Below are 23,786 nucleotides of genomic sequence, written 5' to 3' on the forward strand. Positions count from 1 at the left end.
TGTGTCTTGACAAAAATTAGCTTTAAGGCAGACTTCTGTAATGGGTACAGATTATTTGATCTGCCCATTCTATCCTGTCTAGTCTTGCTGTCTTGCTGTAATAATCTGTTATTTATTCATTGATTCATTTATGCTGTACTCCGCAAATGTTTCCAGGAAGCATACACATACATATACCACACACACACACACACACACATACACACACACAAACACACACACACACACACACACATAGAATACTTAAGGTGATAAAACTGAGGAAAAAGAATTAAGCCAGGGAGAGATTAGAACATAGAATACATGCCATGTGGTGCTATGAATTCCCAGGGTGGCCTACAAATTTGGTGCCAGGCTTCATAACAGCCCAAGCAAAAAGCACACCCCAATTATTACAAGGTTGACAGAAAAAAAAAAAAGAGTGGATCAGTTGTTTAATGTTTCTTAACTGTGAAACCTGAGAGAAAATTCTCTTATGCCTTATGATGGCAATTTCTTGAGGGATTTGCTAAATAATTTTAACACTCATGTTTTCTGTTTCACTTCTTTCTGCACTTATCTGTAGTGTTTTCTTTTTTTTAGTATATGTGCTGCCGAAGCGAGCACAGTGTTTTCTTTTTTTTAAAGATTTTATTTTTTCTTGTGAGAGAAAGAGAGAGAGAATACTCATGAGCGGGGTTGGGGGGTGGGCAGAGGGCGAAACAGACTCCCGGTTGAGCAGGGAGCCCGATGCAGGACTTGATCCCAAGACCCTGAGGTCATGACCTGAGCTGAAGGCAAACGCTTAACCAACTGAGCCACCCAGGCACCCCTGTATTGTTTTCAAAATATGTGACAGAACACAATTTTGAAAAATCACTGCCCTAGAGGAACTCACATATGTGCACAAGGAAGCATGGTTAAGGGCACTTGTCACAGCCCTGTTGTACAGAAACAAAATAAATGTTCATCATTAAGAGAATGGATACATTCTGATATATCCATACATTGACATATAGTACAGCAGTTGAAATAAATGGATGAATCAGATCTAAATTATGAACATGGAAAAATCTCAAAAACATTGAATTAAAAAGCAAGTTAGAATATGATACATAGAGGGTAATTTACTTGATATAGAAGTTTAAATCTTGAATAATACTATACAGTGTCTATAGAAACATATAATTAACAAAAACATAAACATGGGTGGCAAGGGCTCAGAACAACTTCAGGATAGTGATTCCCTCTAGGACAGCAGAGATCGAATACAGTGGTCATGACATTGAACTTCACATGGGGATGCATGGTGGCAGAAGCTTTCACTGTGTCTGTAAGACTTTCTTGCTTGCTTTGAGTCTTTCTTTCTCTTTTGGTATATAGAAATAATTTTATTTCATATTGTGGCAGAGTAGACATACAAGCAATATTATTTCCTAGAGTGTGCAATGTATAAATTATTCACATTAAAAAAAACAAAACAAAAAATTAAGAACAAGAAACCTTGTACACAGGAGATGTTTAAAAATGTGTACTGAATTTTCAATCTGTTTTTGACAGTTTACACGACTAGCTTTATAAAACTGAATGAATATGAAATGATACACATTTGAACAAAGTCCACATATGGGTCCACACCAGATGCTTAATTCACTACATGGATAACTGGCTCTTCACTTTGGTCATTGGGATTCCAGGTGCTGAAGCATACTTCTAGAAGTACATTTATTTGTTACACTGGCATTTTAAAGATTTCTGTTTCTTCTGTTCTCCTTTATAGTGAGGAGACCTTTTCTTCCTAAAAGCAAGAAGACCTTCAAGCCTATTTTTTGTTGAAATAGTCTGAGCATAACAAGCTAATCCTGTTACTAAATCAACCTTCATCCCTTGATTAATTGCTAATTTTGCCACTCTCACCGCAACAAGTCCCTGAGGTCAAAACTCTTGTGCCAGGTCCAAAGCCTTGCAGTGGGCAGTGTCCCCCTCCTGGTTCTGTTCTAGAACATGGCTGATCAAGCCCACTGCTTTGGCTTCTTGGCCATCAAGCACCCATGCAGAGAAGATGAGCTGTTTGGCCAGGGACATCCCGATAGCCCACTATGGTCACTGGGCGCCCACCGATTTCATTAAACACTGCTCTTATTTTGGAGACAAAGGACCAACTTCACTGAGATTCATTTTGATGCTCTCACTCTCCATAAGGTCCACACCAGCACAGAATATCTCTGGGACTTTTCTCCTGACTATTATGGTCCACATTTTCTCTCTTTCTCCCTTCCTTCCTCTCTTTTTTCTCTTTCTTTCTTTCTTTCTTTCTTTCTTTCTTTCTTTCTTTCTTTCTTTCTTTCTTTCTTTCTTTCTCTTTCTTTCTTTCTTTCTTTCTTCTTTCTTTCTTTCTTTCTTTCTTTCTTTCTTCTCTTTCTTTCTCTTTTTTTCACTCTTAGAGAGGGAGACAGGCGGGGGGCAGAGGGAGAGAGATAATTTTAAGCAGGATCCACATTCAGCATCCCAAGTGGGGCTGGGTCTCATAACCCTGAGATCATGACCTGAGCGGAAATCAAGAGTCAGATGCTTACCCAACTGAGCCACCCAGACGCCACACTGTCCTCACTTTCTTATCAGATTTTAAAGCATCTATAGCTTTTGAGAGCGTTTTTATCAGATTTTTACTGAACGAATTTTTGCCATAAGCTCTATTTATTCCAAGCACCACAATTCCTTGGTTCTCCTCCTCCAGGTACCCTACCTGCAGCCCGTCCTTATCTCAGAGCTGTAGCCCCTCATTTGGGCAACCTTCTGGTGGCTGGCGCCCAGCCCAGGGGCCCAGATCACAGGGCAGCCTCCACCCGGGGCCAAGCCATGCACGGCAAGCAGCCACTGAGCCACCCAGTGCGACCTGCCTGCAAGGTGCCCAAGGCCCCAGGCGCCACCACCACCACCACCGTCTTGTCTGCTTAAGACTTTCTTTACACAAAGATGTGAAACAAATACGACAAACCAATGAACAGTCTAATTTTTGTTGTGGGCATTGGGTGTCTCTTATCCTCTTCTCTGAACTTTACTATGCATTGAAATCTTTAATATTTAAACGTAAAAAATGAAAATAATGAAAGGAAAATTTGAGGACAGAGGTTGAAGGATCTACAATATCATGCCTAGTTCTGAAGTTTATTCTGTAGGTATGAAGAGTGTTTGCACAAACCTAATTTGAAAAAACAAAAAAAAGTGAGCAGAGGGCAGACTCTGGTCAGCTGTGCTCCAGAAAGATTATGCTACCAGACACATAAAACTTTATTCTCTTGCTCTTTCTATGATACCTACTTAATTCCATCCAAAAACTCTGATGTATTCCCTGTCTATTCTCAAAGTTGTCCCACAGGGATTACTGGGGAACCCTCACTCCCATTTCACCACCAAGCTAGATGCTTCTTGACTCAACTATAGATCTGTGGTAGAGAAGATTTTGGTTATTGTAAGGAGTGAATGAGAAAAATAGAGACTGAGGGTGGGGATAAGTTCAGGAATTAAGAAACATTGCTGCTATTAAGAATACCCTAAAGGGAGCAACTTCAAATTAACACTCAAAGCAGAGTTTGTGTGAATGGCATGCCAATTCCCTGGTGGCCCAGCTATTTTAAGTACCTGCTTAGCTGCATGTGATTAAAAGGAACACATCAAATCCAAAAACGCACACATGTCACAATCCCTCACTTGTTCCTCTCTGTTTGGGGAATCATTCCAAAGCATGTCATTACATTTTTCCCAGGAGTAAATTTGCCTGCACAAGAAGCTGTGGGCCACGTCTGCTCCTCTTCTCCCGTCTGCATGTGTCCCAAACGAGCGCCTTCAAGGCTAAGCCAGGAATTTCCCATGAATCACGCACTGTCGCTGAGGCAGAGCACTCAGCAACCTGGCTGCTCTGTCTGCAGTGGATGTATGTCTATTAACATTTCTGCTTCCTCCCCTTATACTGTGGGGCTGGCTACCAAGTGCTTCTTGAAAGAAAGAAAGAAGGAAGGAAGGAAGGAAGGAAAGAAAGAAAGAAAGAAAGAAAGAAAGAAAGAAAGAAAGAAAGAAAGAAAGAAAGAAAGAAAGAAAGAAGAAAGGAAGGAAGGAAGGAAGGAAGGAAGGAAAAAAGAAAGAGAAGAAAAAGGAAAGAAAGAAAGAAAGACGAAAGAAAAGAAGGAAGGAAGGAAAAAAAGAAAGAAAGAAAGAAGAAAGAAAGGAAGGAAGGAAAAGAAAGAAGAAAGAAAGAAGAAAGAAAGAAAGAAGAAAGAAAGAAAGAAAGAAAGAAGAAAGAAAGAAAGAAAGAAAGAAAGAAAGAAAGAAAGAAAGAAAGAAAGAAAGAAAGAAAGAAAGAAAGAAAAAGAAAAAGAGAAAGAAAAAGAAAAGGAAGAAGGAAAGAAAAGAGAAAGGAAAAAATGTCTCGTAAGGGTGCTGACTCAACAAGTCTGTCTGTCTATTTTGCTAACCTCGGGGCCCTCCTCACAACCCTTTTATTCATATTTCGCTGTCTCCTCTTCTGGGTCCCCGCGGGGCTGTTTCAGACTGTCAGTCATCCTAAGTACCTCCCTGGCATTTGAGCCCTCCTTGTCCTAAACCAATGCCTGTAGTTTGCGCTAACGGTCCTTGTCTCCCCTACAGTGATTTTCCCACCTTCCTCTTCGCCCTTCAGGGAAATTTGGTTTACATGCGGTTCCTGCACAGTCTTTAGGGCTGGCTCTTCAGTTCCGCCGAAATGCATTTGCTGCAATGATTGGACCAGAGGAGGTCACATGTCATGGGGCTAGCCAATTAGAGTAATTCAAATCCCGGGCCACCGTGATTGGGTCAAGGATGCGCTTAAGACCCAGATTAGTCTAGTCCAGGCCCATGCCAGGATTCAGGCATCCCCATCCAGGAAGAAACCTCTCCTTTTTTGCTGTACTCGATCCCAAGAGGAGTCCATTGTCAGGAACTGGGCAGTGGCATCTGAGGATCGGAGCCAACATTCGCAGAGAGTGGGAAAGAAACCAAGTTCTGATGACATTGTTTGAACTCCTAGATGCAGCCCTGTCCTTGGACTTTTCAGTGCATGAATCTGGTGTTTCTTTTTTGTTCCAGTCAGTTGGAGCGAGGTTTTCTGTCACCTGCTGTTGGCCAAGTCCGACATATCCAGTGTCTTCCCCACGCCCCAAAGCAGCCTCCGCAGTTCATCACACAGACCCTGTCGCCACCCTTCAGCGGGTGGCCTGCCTCCTACTCCGTCGAGAGAGAGAAGCCAGCCTGTACAGAGTCCACAACTTCTCTCGGACTTCTCAGCTATCTCCACCTCCATCCCTGTTGGCCTATCCTCCAAGCAGTGCTTCCTCCTGTCGGCAGTGAGCTGGGCCCCCTGTGCTCAGGATCCAGTCCCCCTGCCCTCCTCTGGGATTTAGCTTTATCAATTACTCCCTCTTCCTTTTATCTCCAATCTCTCTGCTCCAGTGGCTCTTTATCTTCAGTGTATGAACTAAAAAGGGAAGAAAAGAAGGAAAGAAAAACAACTCTCCTTCTTCCTGAGAATCAATTTGTCATCCCCGTTCTTCACTTCACAACGTGTTTGCTTCCAAAAATATTCTATACTCCCTGTACTTTCTTATCATTCATTCACTTCTCAGTTCACTCTGGCAATTAGAATTCTGCCCCTCTACTCTCCTGAAACTGCCAAGTGCAGTGGCCTAATTTCAGCATTTCACTCCTCTGCAACAGTTGATTCTGCTGATTTATCCTCTTCTAAATGGCCTGCTGAACACTTCCCTCATAGATCTTCCTGTTCCTTTTCAGTGGTCCCTCCTCCATTTTCCATCCCTCAAGCCAACAAATGTGTTGCCTTTTCTGGATTACAAAACCTGTTGAAAAATGGACAAAGCCTATGGTTTGTTTCCCTAGAAACATGTATTTTGCATGGTATTGATCAAGGTTGTTTGTAACAAACTGGAGAATACGCTCCAGCTAGGGGAGTCAAAAAGGGGCTTTTCCTGAGAGCACAGACAGTTCATGTAAAGGTTGGGAGTGTGAAACTTCCAGGAACCCTAAACACACAATAGAACTGCTCTGCCTCTGCCTGCTGAGAGAGCCCCCAGAGAAAAGCCCCCACCGAGATGCTGGCCCCAAAACTGTAGCAGCTCTAGCAGGGACCATGCCAGCAAAGTGGCGCCCTGCAGCCCAAGCTTCTCTCCCCATGTAACTCCAACCGGATCAAGTCCCTCACGAGGTCCACTGTCTTCGGGTGACCCAATTTCCAATCAGGGTCTCTCCCAAGCTCGTCTTCCTGGCAGAGCCTAGGTCTTAATGCAGAATCCTGGCTTCAAAGGGAGTGGGACCTGTGGTTTCCACCTTTCCAGCTCTGCACTGGAGAAAGGGGGCTAAGCAGGATAATGTCAGGCTAATCAATCTACTGTATCACTGTGGGTGTGTAAATGCAAAATTCAGAGACCGAAGCTTAAGAAACATATTTTAAATGTTAAGCTTAAGTGCTTTAGTCATGATTTTTTGGTTTTTTTTGTTTTGTTTTTGGTCACAGTTGAAATGGCCTTTAATAGGAGAAAGAATGTATTGGCTCAGACAGAAAGTTCAAACACAGAGCTAGCTTTGTCACAATGTGTCCATGATTTTGGGCGCCAGGGTTTGCTCACTCAGGAGCTCTCTCATTCTCATAGCTCTGTTCCCACTGCTTCTCTCTCAGGCAAGATCTCCCTGCGGTGATTAGTTGGCCAAGAGCAATTTCCTGTTCATATTCCCACCAGTACAGCAATTCCAGCAGACAAAGAGCCCTTTTTCCCAAATGGTTTTAGCAGAAGATCTAGAGTGATGTCTCCCTGGACCAGTGAGTCAGGCACTCCTCCTTGAATCCACAACTGTGACTGGGGGGTGCAGGGCTCTGAGTGGTGTGCCCAATCCTGGGTCCAGAATGTGGGGCCATTTCTACATGAACAAGTTGAAGTGAGGGATATTGGGATGGAGGTGCTCCCCAGAGGACATAGTATGTTGTTAGCCAAAGAAGGGAGAATGGATGCTGGAAAGACAAATTCAAGAGCTGTCTCTTACACCAGAATTCTACTTCTTGTCTTCTGTTCCAGATTCCCTTTGGATAATCTCAGCTACTTCTGTGGCTTCAGCTGCTGCCTTGGCTTAGGACCCTTGGGTCTGGAATAAACCTTACTTTGATTATTTTCATCCAGTGGAATAGAAAGCTCAAGTCAACAAAAGATATAGTCCATTTGAAAGGAATTTTTTAAAAGGGATTTTTTTAGAAGGAGGAAGGACCTGTCATTTTCTTTCCTATCTAAAAACATGTTAAACAACATTCTGAAATGACCCTCGTTGCTTCTGGTCTTCTACTAAAAATGGAATTGTTCACTGTCAGATAATCCAGCTCATTTTGTCAAAATGGAGGACACGGGTATTTTTGTCCACAAAGGGAATGTTTTTAAAAATAAATTTATTATTCCTCTTTTGGAACAGAACTCTTGATCTTTGGGATCTTCAATTGAGATCTTCAATTATTCATTGATCTCATCTAAGGAAGTTTCAATGGTCATATCTAACCTCAATTGTCTTAATTCCCAGCAAGCATGATTTTGAGCAATTCTCTCAGGGTTGTATTTTCTCTTCCCTTTAGTGTAGTTTATCTTCTGGGAAAGAGGCACACAGATTTGAGTAGGTGACTACCTTAAAACCAGTTTCTTAAGACGTGTCCAGGGATAGAGGAACAAATGAATTATGACCTAGTGTTACCTGCTGGTATCCAAAAATATTCCCAAGCACTAATCCCACCCAGACCCAGTTTCCTATCTTTAAAAGACATTTTCATCTCAAGGTCCTGAAAACATAACAACTCAGTATATCTCAAATGAACTCATCTTTAATATTTGCTTTTTGTTCAATATTCCTTATTACAATGAGTTACTATCTATCTTTTAAAAAATCAGAAATTTCTGAGTTGTCTGTCATCTCTCTCTTTCTCTCCTTTCTTATCCAGTTGGTCATCAAATATTGCTACTACCTCCTGAATCTCTCTCGAACCTGTATCTTTCCGTCTTCCCCTGCACCTCCTTAATGAAGAAGACCCTTTCCAGGAATTGTGGGCAACTAACTTGGACTCATAACAAAAGCCTGAAATGCTCTTCTCCATTCCATCCTTCACTGGAAAGGAGAACCAGACAAGCATCCGACTTCAGCTCTGGCTTTAAACCTGTCCCCTCCCTCACCACAGAACCTCACTCACCGGGAGGAGATCATTTTTCCCTCTTTGGACTTCAGTTTCCTCATTGTAAAATGAAGGGATTAGACTATAATCTCCAAGTCCCTTCCAGTTCAAAAGTTCTGGAGTTCTAGTTCCAACCACTCTGTCCCCACCCCATTTATCTCATGGGGTTAGTGTGGACATTAAAACGATTGTACTTTCAGTGCCATTTGGAGGTGACACTGATGAATTCATGGTAATGAGTCCCATGCCTAGAGATTTAAAAACTCATAAGTCAGACGTTTCAAGCACAGTCACATATATTCAGTCCAGGGAGCAGAGCTACTGGAACCCTCTCTTGTCACCGGGGTGGCCTGGGGGACAGCTTTCCAGGCAGGCCTGGAGAGTTAGCTCCAATCCGGCAGGCAGAAGTTCAGAGAAGGCTGTGGGTCTGAGTCATTACTAGTCTCAGCCCCAGAGCAACAGACTCCCAGCGGACGTGGGCAGGGCTCTCCTAAGCACCTGCCACAGCCTCCCTCTCTTCACTCCTTTATTGTTTTCTCTTCTTTCATTTCTTAGATAGCGGGTGGTGGGGGGATTGTTTTAGTAGCTGGTACCAGATTTCTATTAGGGAGGCACCTGTTTAGGAAACCCCCTGAGCCAGCCTGTCCGGGGATGGTGGGAGAGTGTGCTCATTTAGTAGGTGGGGAAACGAAGGGGAAAACGGGAACAGGCAGTACATAGAAAAAGAAGCCCGAATGGCCAATGAATATAGAAAAATCTGCTTGGTCCCCCAGCTAATGGCTGACTGGTGAAGAGTACAGAAACCCCGCTGGTCTCAAGGTGGATGGGCTTCACAGTGAAATACATTCTCCTGAGTTCCCTGTGGGATCAGGCTGAGGGAACTTTCAGGAAACCACCTCCTTGCTTAACTGGATTTCTTACCATTGGAAGGATGGCATTTAAACTCGGAGGACCAGGTGACCCCAGCTGTCATTTACATTATGTTAGTAACGTAACACAACTGTGTTGCTTTCTGACTTTTTAAAATTAAAAATGTATTAAGCTTGGGGCGCCTGGGTGGCTCAGTTGGTTAAGTGACTGCCTTCGGCTCAGGTCATGATCCTGGAGTCCCTGGATCAAGTCCCACATCAGGCTCCCTGCTCGGCAGGGAGTCTGCTTCTCCCTCTGACCCTCCCCCCCCTCAAGTGCTCTCTCTTTCTCATTCTCTCTCTCTCTCATAAATAAATAAAATCTTTTAAAAAAATGTATTAAGCCTGTATATTAACCTGTGTTCGCTACTCTATATCACACCAGAATCCACTGAGATTTTTTTATGTGCTATTGCTCTGATTACCTAGCGGCTCCTGGGGGGAGGAAACATACACAGATTTTTCCCAATGTAAAGCAGGGAGGACAACTGAACTCACTGGTCACAGTCTTGAGTTTCCCTAAAATACCAGTGAATCTCGTGTGAGTAGGGGGCGTTCATGACGGTGTGAAGAGCTGGGGCCCCCAGGCTCTTCCTCTCACAGTCCCATGGAGAATGATATTAATGCAGCATGTGGAGCTAAGCAGAGGGGAGCCAGGGACAATTCTATGGGGCTTGGTAAAAACATGACATTTTCTTCATATTACATCATATAGTTATATCAAGAAAAATAAGATAGGAAGTAACAGACAAAATATTTAATAGTGACTTTCCATAAAACCCTTCAATAAAACCTTTCCAAGAACTTTATTGAGAAACTGGAGCTGGCTCTCCCTGTGTATGGCATGCCTCTAAGGGTTTAAGCCTTAGCGGTCCCACCTTCCTTTTCTACCGCTTGATAGTCACCATGGAGGAGGAACCGTGTTCACCCAAATGGGTGATAAAAAATTGAACACCATTTTGTAAACCTTTCAAACATTTATAAAAGTTGAAATTAGGTTTAAAGAGTCTAATGGCTCCTTCTCTTTCATGGTGGAAGTTCTTCTGATCAGGGCAAATGGACCTCTGACCCAATTGGACTTTTTGACCCTGATGACTGATGACTCTATAAATGGAAGTTCTCCCTTGTGTATCTTGCATATACTAGAGCAGTCACTCAGAGGACAGCGAGAGTCTGCTAAACCAGCCCTTGGCCCAAAGCATGCTAACTGGGAGGACAGAGATGGGGACCCAGCCAAATCCTCCCCTGCCCCACACTGGGCAGCACCTGAGGCTATGGAACCCTGCCCCTTGCCCTTTTCCAAAACAGATTCCATTCCCGTCTCCACCCTTTGTCCATCAGGTGGGCAGCAGTGGGGGAGGTGGATTTCCAGGTGCTGGATCACCTTGCTTGCATTTTCTAGCACTGCAGGGAGTCCCAGGCTTTTTCATCTGTTCCCAGGCCCGTGAATACCATGAGATGATATTAGGCCCTCTCTCCTCTGCCCAAGCCACTCTCTGGATCCCCAAACCAGGGTATGGCCAACCACTCTGGGCCCTGCAGGAGATCAGCTCCTCCAAGCATACCTCTGAGGAATGTCTAGTTAAAGCCACAGGAGGGAGTGTGAAAGTAACTCTTTAAAGTTTCAGAGAAACAGCCTCATAAAATAACTAAGAAACAAGTGTAGCTGGTAGATCAATGGGGCATGTAAGTTATGAGACTATGGTATCAATTTTTATTTCTTTATTTATAGACACTATAACAAAAATAACCTTTCAAAAGTGTTATTCGGGCTTGATAAAATTAAGCCTCTCTCCCCTCCCCCCGCATCCCTGCAATACTGCAATCCAGTTCTGATGCTAGCCACTCAGAGTCAGCATAGAATGCACAGGTTAAGGGCATGGTCCCCAAGTGTCCTCATTTCAGATGCCTGCCACAGGTTCGGTCACCTGCACTTCCGACTAACTGGCTACCAGTTTGGGGGGATCCCAACACCCCCTAAGGTTTGATAACTCATTAGAATGACTCAGAGAACCCAGGAAGGTGCTATACTTACAATTATAGTTATGAAAAAGAATACAAATCAGGACCAGCCAAGTGAAGAGTCACATAGGGCAAGGTCTGGAGGGTCTTAGACACAGAGCTTCTGTGTCCTGTCTCATGGAATTGGGGTTGTCACCCCTCCCAGAACAATTCACCACCAAGAAGCTACTCTCAGAAGCCTCAGTGTCCAGAAATTTTGTTGGGGTTTCATTACTTAAGCATGATTGATTAAATCATTGGCTTCAAAGTTGAACTCAATCAATCTCCAGCCCCCTTCCCCTCCCTGGAAGTGGGGAGGTCAGGCTGCTGTCACAAGACTTGGAGCCCTAGGCTTCTAATCACATGGTTGGTCTCTCTGGCATGACCAGTCCCATCCTGAGTCACCTCATTAGCATAAGCTCAGGTGCGGATGAGGGGCTCCCCATGAATAACAAAGACACTCCTGTCACTCAGGAAAGTCCAAAGATTTCCAAGTTAATTTTTCAGGAAGCAAGACCAGACAAACTCTATTATAATCTCTAACAACACTAGTTTATTGATACAAGATTCTCAGGATAATCCTCCCAGAAAAAGTAGGTATTATGTGGATTTTCCACTACAAGAGAACAAATGAACTGTTGGGAAGATAATTCCGGGCTAAATGTCAGTATGAGAGCAGGTTATCTGGAGAATAAAAAACAAAGATAGCAGGAAGAAGGAAAGCTTAAAACCAAAATGCACAGTCATAAAAGAAAGGTTAAAAGATTCAAGTCCCTGGGGTGTGGAAACTATAGACCATCAGAAAGAATAAAGCCAAGTAGGTTTCACCTTTTATGACTATTTAAAGACCTACAAATTGAGAGATATCATTATGGGAAGACCAATATTCTCTTGAACAAAATGTAGGACTTGAACTTGCCAGATGATGGGGCTCTCCACTCAGAAGAACTCTACCTAACACCCACCAGGCAGGCACAAATTGATGGATATGGTCATGCATCAGGCCTGGTGCATATCTGCCAGACTGAGAAAACAAGATGTGACAAGAATCTTCTGAAGTGTAGTCCCATGGGCAAAAGAAAGATTTAGAAGCTTGTTAAAAAACACATTACCATCTGGAAGTAAGTACAAGACATAGATCTATGAGAAATTGGTGTCTTCTGGGAAACACTGAGGTGCTAGCAGAGAAAGATCTTTTTCGATTATCACTGTATTCTTGCTGCCAATTTGGAGGGCCTGGTAAGCAAAGATGTCAGATGTACAGGTCTTCATTTTCTTCAAAGTGGGAAGCTTGAAAACTAACCCTCTATAAATGTGAATTTTTTTCATGTTCATTTCATGAAAAGTGTATAATTCTGTATAAAAAGGAATATACAATTTTCCTAAACATTGAGACCTTGATTGTATCTGTTTGATATATTCTTCACTAAATATTAGTTGCTTCCAAACATACAGACATTTGGTATCTGTAGACCCAACATTTAGATAACTGTCTTTTTTCACATAAACCTTCACTTCCCTGATAAGTGAAGAATATTATTTAAACTTTTAACAAATACACCAATATTACATCCATTCTAAGATGCATATTTTCACAATTTTACATCTCTAAAACTGGGTACATATTTGAATCAATGGTGTCTCACAATTATAATTGCCAGAATTGTTTTTTTCTTTATGACACATAAGAGAATGTGCATCTATAAAACCATAGATTGGATGAAATATGGGCAATTGCTTAAAATAATATTATTAGACAAAACATTTAAACTTTAAAGAAGCCCATTGTCTTAAATAGCTTGAATGCTTTCAGAACATGACAGGGATTAGGTGTCCAAATTCTAGAATTGTTAAAGAACTTTAAAAAAGTGTCTTCAGGCATGTGAATCTACAGCTTTAAGACATCATTTGCTCTCCTTTAACCTCTTAATGTGATAAGTTATAGTAATAGATTTTTTTTATGTTGAACCATATTTGCATTCCTGGAACAAACCCAACTTGATATGATGGATGTTGGTTTTATAGACTACTAGATTCAATTTTCAAATAGCTTATATGGAAATGTTGAATTCCATAATAGAGTTATGGCTTAATTTTCCTCAGATATATGCAACAAGGAACGGTTCTTCTTTCTCTTAAAGAGATGGTGTTACATTGGAATTACCTGATCATTAGTTGTTTGGTAAAACGTTGGTTCTGCCATCTGGTTTTACCGTCATGTTTGGAGGGGGAGAGAGAGTTTTCACTACCAATGTCACATCTTTGTAATAGTTTTAGGACTTTCTACATTATCTATTTCTTCTCAAGTCAGTTTTGGCAATTTATGTATTTTTGGAATTTGCATATTTTGTCTAAATCTTAAAGTTATTGGCATAGCTTTATAGCATTCTTTATCTTTTTATCTTTGGCACACAGACACAGTGCCCATCTTCCCATTCTGAATCTTATTATTATCTTTTCTTTTTCTTAATGAACGTTATTAGATGTTTTTCAAAAGAATTGATTTTTGTCTTTGTTGATCCACTTTAGAGTATCTTTGTTTCCAGTCTCATTACTTTCTGCTAATTTATATTACTTGTTACTTATACTTTTTATGTGTTTATTCTGTTATTCTTTTTCTAACTTCTTACATTTGATTAAAATGGATTCTTAACTCATTCATTTGTAGCCTTTTATCTTTTCTGTTTTAAGCATTTTAGGCTGTAAAATTCCTTCTAAGTGACCTTTAGCTATATTCCATGTTTTAATATATGTTTTCATAATTACGTACTTCCAATTGTTTCCTAGTATCCATTTTCATTTATTCTTTGATCCATAAGTTATTGAAAGGTGCATTTAAAATTTTTCCAAATGTATGGAGTGGTTTTAGTTATCTTGTTTCTACAAATTTCTAGCATACTTGTAGTAAAAGAACATGTTCTGCATGAAACTGATTTTTTTGAAAAGCTTAAAACTTACTTCATGGCTTAGGATGTAGCCAAGTTTCATAAATGTTTTATTTGTACTTGAAAAGAATGTGGATTCTCTAATTGTTTGATCCAGGATTATATACGTATCTAACTATATAAGTGTTTCTCAAATCTTTATCCTTACTGATTTTGTGCCTGCTTGATCTTTCAATACCGAAAAGGTCTACAAAACAGCTCTTCTGCTCTGATTGTGGATTTAACTGTCTCCTGTTTGGTCCCCAGCCCAATCTTGAACCATGGAACTGGAAGTTCTAGTCCAGGAATCAGTAGTAATATCCAGGGATTTCCGGCCTCCCTTCTGTGATAGCTCAACAATGCATATAAAGAAATGAAAATGAACTTTGTCTGGCATTTTTAATTGTTACGTACAAGGATTTTTTTAAAACTCTATCTAAACTTCTGTATTGCCAGAAACATGTAGGATCTTTAAACCTCATTTTTTTATTGGAAAATGGAAATAATAATATCTGAGGTTAAGGGTCCCCAGGAAATGACGCCAGGGCAGAGATCTGTACTCAGGGAATTTGTTGGGAAGTTTAAGTGCCCTTAGCAGAGAGCGTTATATCTCACAAACTTATACCCACCAAGCTGAGCATGAACCTAACACATTAAAGAGTCGATGGTTGTTGAGCTAAGCCAGATGGCATGAATCTATTTTCTGTCATATACAATGGATGTAACCTATCATAAGATGGAAAGCTGCAGCTAGACTGTGACATAAGACATGGGATCACTGGAGCACCTGGCAAGTGTTGTCCCTGAGCTGCCCAAGAGAACCAGAATCCTCTAGAAATTTCCTACATCCCCTGGGCAACAAAGCCAACATGGAGGCACCGAGAACAACTGTCAAGGACTCTCAATTACTTCTAAAAGGCCACTTTTATGCAGGGCCTGGGGAATATAGAAATCTCAGGGGCTGAGAAGGAAATTAAACTCTCAAATTGTAGACCTAGAAGCCAGAAAAGCATAAAATCTTTTTTTTTAAAGATTTTATTTATTTATTTGACAGAGAGAGACACAGCGAGAGAGGGAACACAAGCAGGGGGAGTGGGAGAGGGAGAAGCAGGCTCTCCGTGGAGCAGGGAGCCCGATGTGGGACTCGACCCCAGGACCCTGGGACCATGACCTGAGCCAAAGGCAGATGCTTAATGACTGAGCCACCCAGGTGCCCAAGCATAAAATCTTAAATGATCTTAAATGGGGACCCCCTCCTTGATGGAACACAAGTATATACTTTGCTGCTTCAAAGTATATATGTAGAATAACAAAGACAAAGGGATGTGTCTGTAACCCTTGGTCCTGGTCTTTGCCCAGATTTCTACTTTTTCTTGGGAATATCCCTTTCTTCATCTCATTGCTGGTTCATGAGCACCTGACATATCCTGGAGTGCACAGGAGTCTGTGAGTAAAAGGCATAGGTGGATAGGAAAATTCAAAGGCAGTTTTCCATTGCTTTGTTCTCTTGGTTTAGATTTATGGTATTAACCTCTTCCTTCTGAGACATATGTTTTCACTCCCCTTTCATTCACAATTGCTTCCTTGGGATTCTAAACTTTCAGCCTAAACTTCTCCACACAGTGAAAACAGCATAAAAGGAGAAAATTGTGAATGCCCTTAAAACTCTCCTGTGCAGGCTCACAATGGAGACTGACATATCTCAGTATGTTCAGTGTGGCCAACTACTCCCTCCGTGTCAGAATAGATGGGTTTCTCTGACTGAGTTTGGCTGCTATGAAAATGGTGTTATCATTAAATCCCAGAATCCCACATCCCACTCAGGGTAGGGCGATGCTTACTCTGTGAAAAGCGTTCAGGAACTGAGACTGATTCAGAACATAGGCTTTGCTCATCCGTGACTTGAAATGGTAGAGGCATTGCCTTCTTGCTTAAATTATTTTCTATCTCTCAAACCCATATAGCTACTTCTTTTTTTTTCAGGTTAAACACATCAATGATCTCTTTCCATTAAGTGGGTGCACTAAACCTCCCAGCTACCTGAGGTACCCAATACCTCAGTTATGGTGGTGCTGTCTCTTACAACCCATTGTCTCATGTCTGGGGGTGTATACTCCTTTCTGATTTCAGTGCCATTGTGTCTGGTCATTGTTGTTTTAGCTGCCAACTTTCTAACCAGCTCAACCAGCTCAGCTACTGTTCTTGACCTCTTCTACAAAAACTAGCTTTTTCCTTCTACTCTCTCCTAATTGCATGTAGGCTCTTCATTTCAGAATTATGTGTCTCAGAATAAGACACTTAAGACCACCTTGACTCCCATTTGTTTCCTTGTTTGTATATAAGCATACTTCACCACTCTACACCTCCACCCCAAACCAAGAGGTTCATATTTATCTCTAGGTACATCAAAACAAGTTCTCTGTTCAAGACTATTTCAACTCCAGCCCTTGAGGTTTTAATTTTTATAAATGCTTTTCTTTTTTTTTTAAACAAGAGGAACTATATGAACGTATGCAAAAAACATACTATGTCTTAGACACCTTTCTTTCTGAAAGTTAATAATGGTACAAGTACCCTCTAAATTAAATCTTGTTATCCTCATTTTATAGAGTAGGAAATTGTGGCTCACAGAAGTTAAGAAAATTGCCTGGAGAGCGGATAAGTGCCCAAACCAGAATTCAAACCCAGATTCTGTTTGGTTTCCAAACTTGGTCTCTTTTTACCACAACTTCCGGCTTCAAAGACTTTAGGGTGAGTCTCCCAGCCTCTATGAGCTTTAGCCTCCTCATCGCCTTATTAAAGGGAAATTGAGTTCAGTTATTTTGAGGTGCTTCCATGCTAATTCTAGGACAAGAGAAGAAGAGAGGGGCAAGTCAAAGGGGCTGGGAGAAAGGGGGAGAGGCGGCACAAAGGGAGTAGAGGCTTTGTAAGTTTCTATTTCCCTATTTCTGGTTCTATTGTGGTATATTTACTCTGCTTTCTGTAACTAATCAGATCTCCCTTTGGAAGTTTACCCTCATCATGTTCTCCGGACAAATATGAATTTTTCTTGTCATTTAAGAGAAATACAAGCAAGTGTAGTGTGAACAAGCCTATTTTAAGGGAGGCATACTTCAAAACAATTTGTGCAGTCATCGATTGTTATTTTTCAAATATAAAAGGGCACAACTTCCTTAGTCTTTACATTGAGTTTCAAACTACTATGAATTTATTTATTTTTTATTTATTTATTTATTTTAAAAAAGATTTTATTTATTTATTTGATAGAGAGAGCACAAGCAGGCAGAGAGGCAGGCAGAGGGAGAGGAAGAAGCAGACTCCATGCTGAGCAGGGAGCCCGACAGTAGGGCCCGATCCCAGGATCGTGGGATCATGACCGGAGCCGAAGGCAGCTGCTTAACCAACTGAGCCACCCAGGTGCCCCTCAAACTACTATGAATGTAAACCATTAGACATACAAAGTGAAAACATACCCCTGTTGAAAATAAAACCACAGTCCAAAATGGCAGCACTCAGGCCAAGTCACCAAACCAGGACTTAGTACCTAACCTGTGCCTCCCCCAGAAATTGTAAGGAATTTTCTGATCAGCATCAGAGGTAATCTGCCACTGGGGCCCTCTCCATTCCCCAAAGGAAGATGAGGTCAGCCAACTAATAAAAGCCACTGCCCTTCCCCTTCAGGGAAGGTGACCCTGCCTGAAATAATCCTTTTTATTTCTTTTACTAATAGCTCTTTGCCCCACCCTCCTTCCTATAAAAACCCTCTATTTTGTACAACTCCTCAGAGCATCTCTCTACTTGCCGGAAGGAATGCTGCCCAATTCATGAATTGTTAACGAAGCCAATTGGATTTTCAAATTTACTTGGTTGAATTTTGCTTTTTAACAACTCCGCCCACCCCCAAACAAAACAATAAAAGCCAGAAAACAACTCTTTAAAAAAAGACTCCAGTTAGCTGCTCCTAATAATCACAGCAGAGTAGCTGGCTTCACGTTCCTGCACTAATGAGGAATGGAGATTTTCTGAGTAAAAGGTTCAGAAATCAGATCCATGTGAAGACAACAAGGCTTTTGAAAGGCAACCACCCTTGGGGCACCTGGGTGGCTCAGTTGGTTAAGCGTCTGCCTTCGGCTCAGGTCATGATCCTGGAGTCCCGGGATTGAGTCCCGCATTGGGCTCCCTGCTCAGCAGGGAGTCTGCTCCTCCCTCTGACCCTCTCATGCTCTCTTTCTATCTTATTCTCTCTCTCAAATAAATAAAATCTTTAAAAAAAATGAAAGACAACCGCCCAAACCAAACAATAATTTTTCACTTGTTTACAAAGTATGGAAAGAAATACAGCCCCCCCATCAGTTTTTCCACCAATTTCATACACACACATCACCTTGCCATTATCACCGTCATTAGTATCAGTTCTAAAAATTGAAGAGACTGGAAATAAAATTCCTCCTGGAAAAATAACAACCAACAGATTTCACTTTAAATGTAAAGGAGCAACAAAATTTATTGACTGAATTAAACACAACAGTTAAAATGGCAGTGTTGTATTTTCATTTTAAGATGTTTGAATGAAACAAGAAAAGTGCTATTAGTCCAAGCTTCTTACATTCATTAAAAGAGTGACTATCAAAAACAGCAACATGCACAATGATACATATGCACAAAATGGAATTATATCAACAAATATACAAAATACCCAAAATAAAATATTTACAGGTTTAAAAATATAAACATTGGTTCATTTATCCCATTAAATCATTGGAGTGGAGAAAGGAGAAAAGATCCTATTGCTATTTAGAATCCTTTTTTAAAACAAGTTTTAAAAACATAGAGTAGTTCTAGGAGATGATTTTTGATGTTTGGGGGGAATTTAACATTCTATTATAAAAATAATATCTATAAACCTACTAACAATTTTCCTCCTGTGCACAAAAATAATACAGCCAAAAGCTTGTCCTCAAAGACATGCCTGACTTTCAGGAAAACTAATTATAGAAATGGAGTTTCTCATTTGGGTCTTCTTTGTCATTATTTTCAAATAACCTGCATTCCCTATATTACACTGAGATATTCCATATAAATAACTTGGTCAAAAACCTGAAGTTAGCAATGAGCCTGGTAGATAGCTGGAGTCAAGTAAAAGTGACAAAAATTTACTTTGCCTATAACATCAGAACCATTTTCCCTGATGTTCTTGATAAAACGACCACTCTCAGATCCTTCATGTTCAGTTAAATGTGTCCTGGAAGCAATAAGAAAGCTATTGTATTACTTTATGAGAGTTTCTCTTCTTTTCTTTAGAAATAACTGTGTAGTGGGGGATAAATGGTTGCAATGCAGATATTTAGAAAGTTCACTAATTCCTTCAGGCTACCTAGGACCATTTCAATACTTGTGTTACAAGTATTTACTGTGTGTCCGCTCGGTGCCCCTATGAAATCTAACCAGGTATTTTTAGTATCTCTGCTTTAGCTTATTAGATGATCCAGGTAGGTATCTGAGAAAGTTAAATATGTCTCCGATAACCAGTCACCTTGGCTATATTTTATTAAAAATGTTATCTTCACACACAAAGCAGAAATTTACTCTATTGATTATTGAGTTATTACCACAAATTACCCTAGTTTACATTTTAATAGAATGACCACGTGTTATTAAAATCTTCCACTGTGTCTCATTAAAATGAAGTCTAAAATTCATTTTAAAAGCATTTTACCAAATGTAGGCAGGCCATATATTAGGAAAATAACCTCCTTAATTATGACCATGATGCAATTTCAAATGGATTTTACCTAAATACTGGAGGTATTAACAGAATCAGAGTGGGATAAAACAGAGGTTGCACGCTGCTGGATTCACTACTGAAATTGCTTTTGGTTTTAATATTGGCAAAACAGACATCAGATCACAAAATCTGTACATAGGTCTGCTTGTATGGAACTCTAAAGTAATTAATGAATATAGTCCACAATTTTGACTGGCCCAGGTGAGAAAAAAACCTGCTAGTCTCTGAGCTCTCCCTTTTAGGCTTGCATGTATAAAAGCCATCAAAGAATTAAAAATAAAAATACAAGTTCACTTTTAACTAAAACAGCCATCAGTCGGATGGTACCCACAATTACACAAATCGGGGTTGGCTCTTGCAGTTCAGAACTTTGATCAGTTTCTTACTTAAAACAAGTTTTACAGAAATTGAATCATATGGCTTAAAAAAATGCATAATTAAAGCAGAAGCTATAGAGTTAGGTTTCTGATTCAAATTCTGTCCATTACTTAGGAAATGGGTGACTTGGGACAAAGTATTTCACCTTTGCGAGCATCATTTTTTTCCTCTGGGGATGGAGCCAATATCCACCCTGCATGGTCCTTGTGAACAGTGGCGATAAGAACATGAAAGGAAGCACCGAGCATCATCCTGGCACAGAGCAAACACACAGTATATGTTAGTTATTCTCCTTCGATATAAAATACTCAAATTCACGATGACTGACTTCTAGGTCTTCAATAATATTAGTTGAATGAATTAATGAATTGGAAAATATGAGTCAGGATTCAATGGCCATCGACAGAATGTAGGATGTGCTACTTTGGAAAGAGCCAGGAGCTTATCTCTGAAGTTCAGAATTGTATCCAGGCAAGGGATCACTCAGCTAGTCGCTATTTAAACAAACCACATGGAACAGCCAGAGCAAGCCTAGAGTGGGTTCATGGTGGAAAAACAAGGGCAACGTGCTTGGAATGACTGACATCCTACAGGGAAGAAGTGTTACCATGACAACAGGAGAGATTTCTGCCTATATTTTTGATGTTAATCTCAAGAAGGAGAGGATACCGCCAAAAGAAAGCAGAGTGTTTGCCTATTAACTGTGCCTGGCTTCTCTGTCAGTGATATGAGCACCATTGTCTCGGACAAAAAACCAATTTTCAGCTTCATGGCATGGGTTAGCTTTGTTTCTGTTGGAAGTGAACTGTCATGACATTAAGTAGTTCTTAGCTCTTGTGTTACTCTTAAGTTACAGAAGAGTTTATGTTCCCATCCCAGAAGCTAGGGGAAAAGAGAGAGAAAGAGAAAGAGGGGAGGTGGGGGGGAGATGAGATGGGATGGAAACAAACAAAAAGAATGAGTTAAAGATGGCACATTAGGGAAATAATATTGCCTAACCCACATGGCTGCTAGGAGGACCATGTCAATATTTGTAAAGCTCTTAGTGGTCACTGGCACTTAGCAAGGACTCAACAAATGTTCATTATTGTTATAATTGCTATTATTATTTTGAGAGGAATTTGTGTGGCTTAATCCATACCACTCCTGTTCAAGTTTGCCGCATTCTGCTCCACCCCACAAACCATAAGCAACAGATGCAAAAAAAAAAAAAAAAAAGGTAAAGTAAAATAAAGATGTTTTTCATGACTGTTAAGAAAGTCCAATCACAGTACAGCTATGTGCGAGCCCAGACTGAAGGGGTTTTTATGAAGTATTAGACACAGTATATGCCCCACGAACACAGGTTGCATTGAATTAAAGTAAACGTCGGTCATAAAATATGCCCAGTTTCCGTTCTGGAGGCTTTGTGACTATTTTAATCTTTCCTTTTTCAGTTTGAGAAAGAACACTTTTCCATAATCATGAAACTATCACTCTGAATCACTCCTTAAAAGCACTATCTGGAGTGAGATAATAGCATTCTTTATAAGTGGCTATAGTTGCAACAAACCATCTCCTTTAAAGCATTAGCACAGTGCAAAGGCTTTGAGAAGCAGTTTATGACGGCCTTTACAAAATCCTCAGAGGCAGACAGGCGACTGACCTTGAGGGGGAACCGCACTTCCCACCTGACAACGTTACAGACACGTCTTTTTATGAAGTAAATCCTGGCCTCTTGCTTTCCCACACAGATATATAAGCCACCGCTCTGCCACGCTAGCTTCGGGTCCCAAACTGTCATGAATATTTGTGCATAAGCAATCAAAAATTCCTAAGGCCAAGTTTCCACAAATAAGAATGGTGCTGTTCATCCCTTGGTCTGTCTGACGAATAGGGAGGGGAAATGGGTAGGCCAAGGTATTCAGGTTTCTCCTCTTATTTCATGTAGGTACTTTGAACTGGTCATTCCCAGTGGTGATAAGAGACAATTGTGATGTGTTCTCTTTTTGTTTAAGAGTATAAAATTCTTGAATTAATTTTTTAAGAATGATAAGGGGAGCAAAGTATCTGTGAATGTATTGGAAGATGCCTTCGTAGAAACCCAGCACAGGTGACCAAGGCCAGATTGTCATCATTCAGGAGAGAAATCTGGAATGACTACAATCAGGAAATGTGTTCCACTATGCAAGAGTCAAAGACGCCACCATCATGACAAGCGTCCACTTATGGCTATCTGAGGGCACCAAGCAAACATCAAACATTGGTGGGTACAAAGGGAGAGGACAGAAAGCTACTTTAATCAATCTCTTCATACAAAGTTAACAGTCAAAAGGCTCTGAAAACTAATCTGACAGAGACATAAATAACAAAAACTCAGATCAGTCGAAGAAATCTTGATACCTAATATAGTTTTTTTTACCTTGGTAACTGTGCAAAGGGTTATTTGAATATTCATTTAAGTGCAAATACTTCAAAACTACTTCTGAGATTAAGGAAGAAAGGCTTTAGACCCAGTAAATCATCACTCTCATAGATGTTAAACACTTTGTATTTAAATAGGCAGATAATTTGTGGAAAACGTATCTAAAGGAAGTCCTTAATGTCCTATCTGCCATTGTTGTCATTAGGTGAAATAATAAAAATCTTTTCCTCTAGCAATTGTTGAAAACGGCTGTAGTAAAATTTCTTCCAGTCGGTGCTAATGGAAGAATAAAAGCATCCAACTGCCATTAGTACTGATGCTAAAGTAGTTCAAGTAACATTGTCTGTGTAATGTAGTTATTAAAGTCAGGCTGTCTTTGTGCAGAGCTCTTAAACTCACTGATAAATTCAGGGCCAACAATTGATCTGACTTTTTCCTCTCTAATTTGTCCAGCTCTCTGACTAAAGAGACCTAATCAACTAAGCATCTCAGAATCATACACACACAGCAACGGTGTCATCAGCCCATATTTAATCTTCCATTAAAAAAAATCAGCAAATAGGCCAAATTAAGAAATGTATTAATAATAATTGGAATATAAATCTATTAAAATGCTGGGGGGGGGGAGCAATCTCCAGGAACATGAATGAGAAAAAGTAGCCCTTGGCGCATGCACACACACACACACACACACACACACGCACACATACACACACACAAAGCAAGCGACTGTGGGTGGAAAAGGTTAAGACGCAGGCTTCCTGCATTGGTCCTGATTTCCCATCTAGCTACAGAGGCCATTTAATTAATTGCCTGCATCCTTCATTTTACTGGTGTGGGTGGAATTCTTAAAGACGAGAGTTTTTTAAAAGTGGAAAACATATGGAAAAAAGAAGGAAAAGAGAAAATATTTTACATCTTGTATAACTGCTTAATAGGCAGGGGGAAATGAAGGTAAGTTTTGCTGACATTTTCCTTTACTTATAACAAGAAGACACAGCATAGTGGTATAATGGCAGAAATAAGCCCCCAAAATTATGAAAGCAAAACTAGTTTGTCCCAGTGCTAACAAAATAGATTTATCAATAGATTGCCTTTACTGTTAGAATATTCTCATCCATACTTCAGGTACTCCTAACTTTCCTGTACAATTGAACGAATGAACAAATATAACTCT

At 40.5% G+C, this 23,786-nt stretch overlaps 1 pseudogene; it reads right to left on the reverse strand.

Moving 5' to 3' along the window:
• Positions 1-1,704: 1,704 nt before the first annotated feature.
• LOC114211968 (methylglutaconyl-CoA hydratase, mitochondrial-like) lies at positions 1,705-16,831 on the reverse strand (annotated as a pseudogene).
• Between the last annotated feature and the right edge of the window lie 6,955 nt (positions 16,832-23,786).

This window comes from Eumetopias jubatus, unplaced genomic scaffold (genome assembly GCF_037043125.1).
Source record: "Eumetopias jubatus isolate StellerSeaLion01/CBP00866 unplaced genomic scaffold, mEumJub1_p1.0 scaffold_3, whole genome shotgun sequence".
NCBI lineage: Eukaryota > Metazoa > Chordata > Mammalia > Carnivora > Otariidae > Eumetopias > Eumetopias jubatus.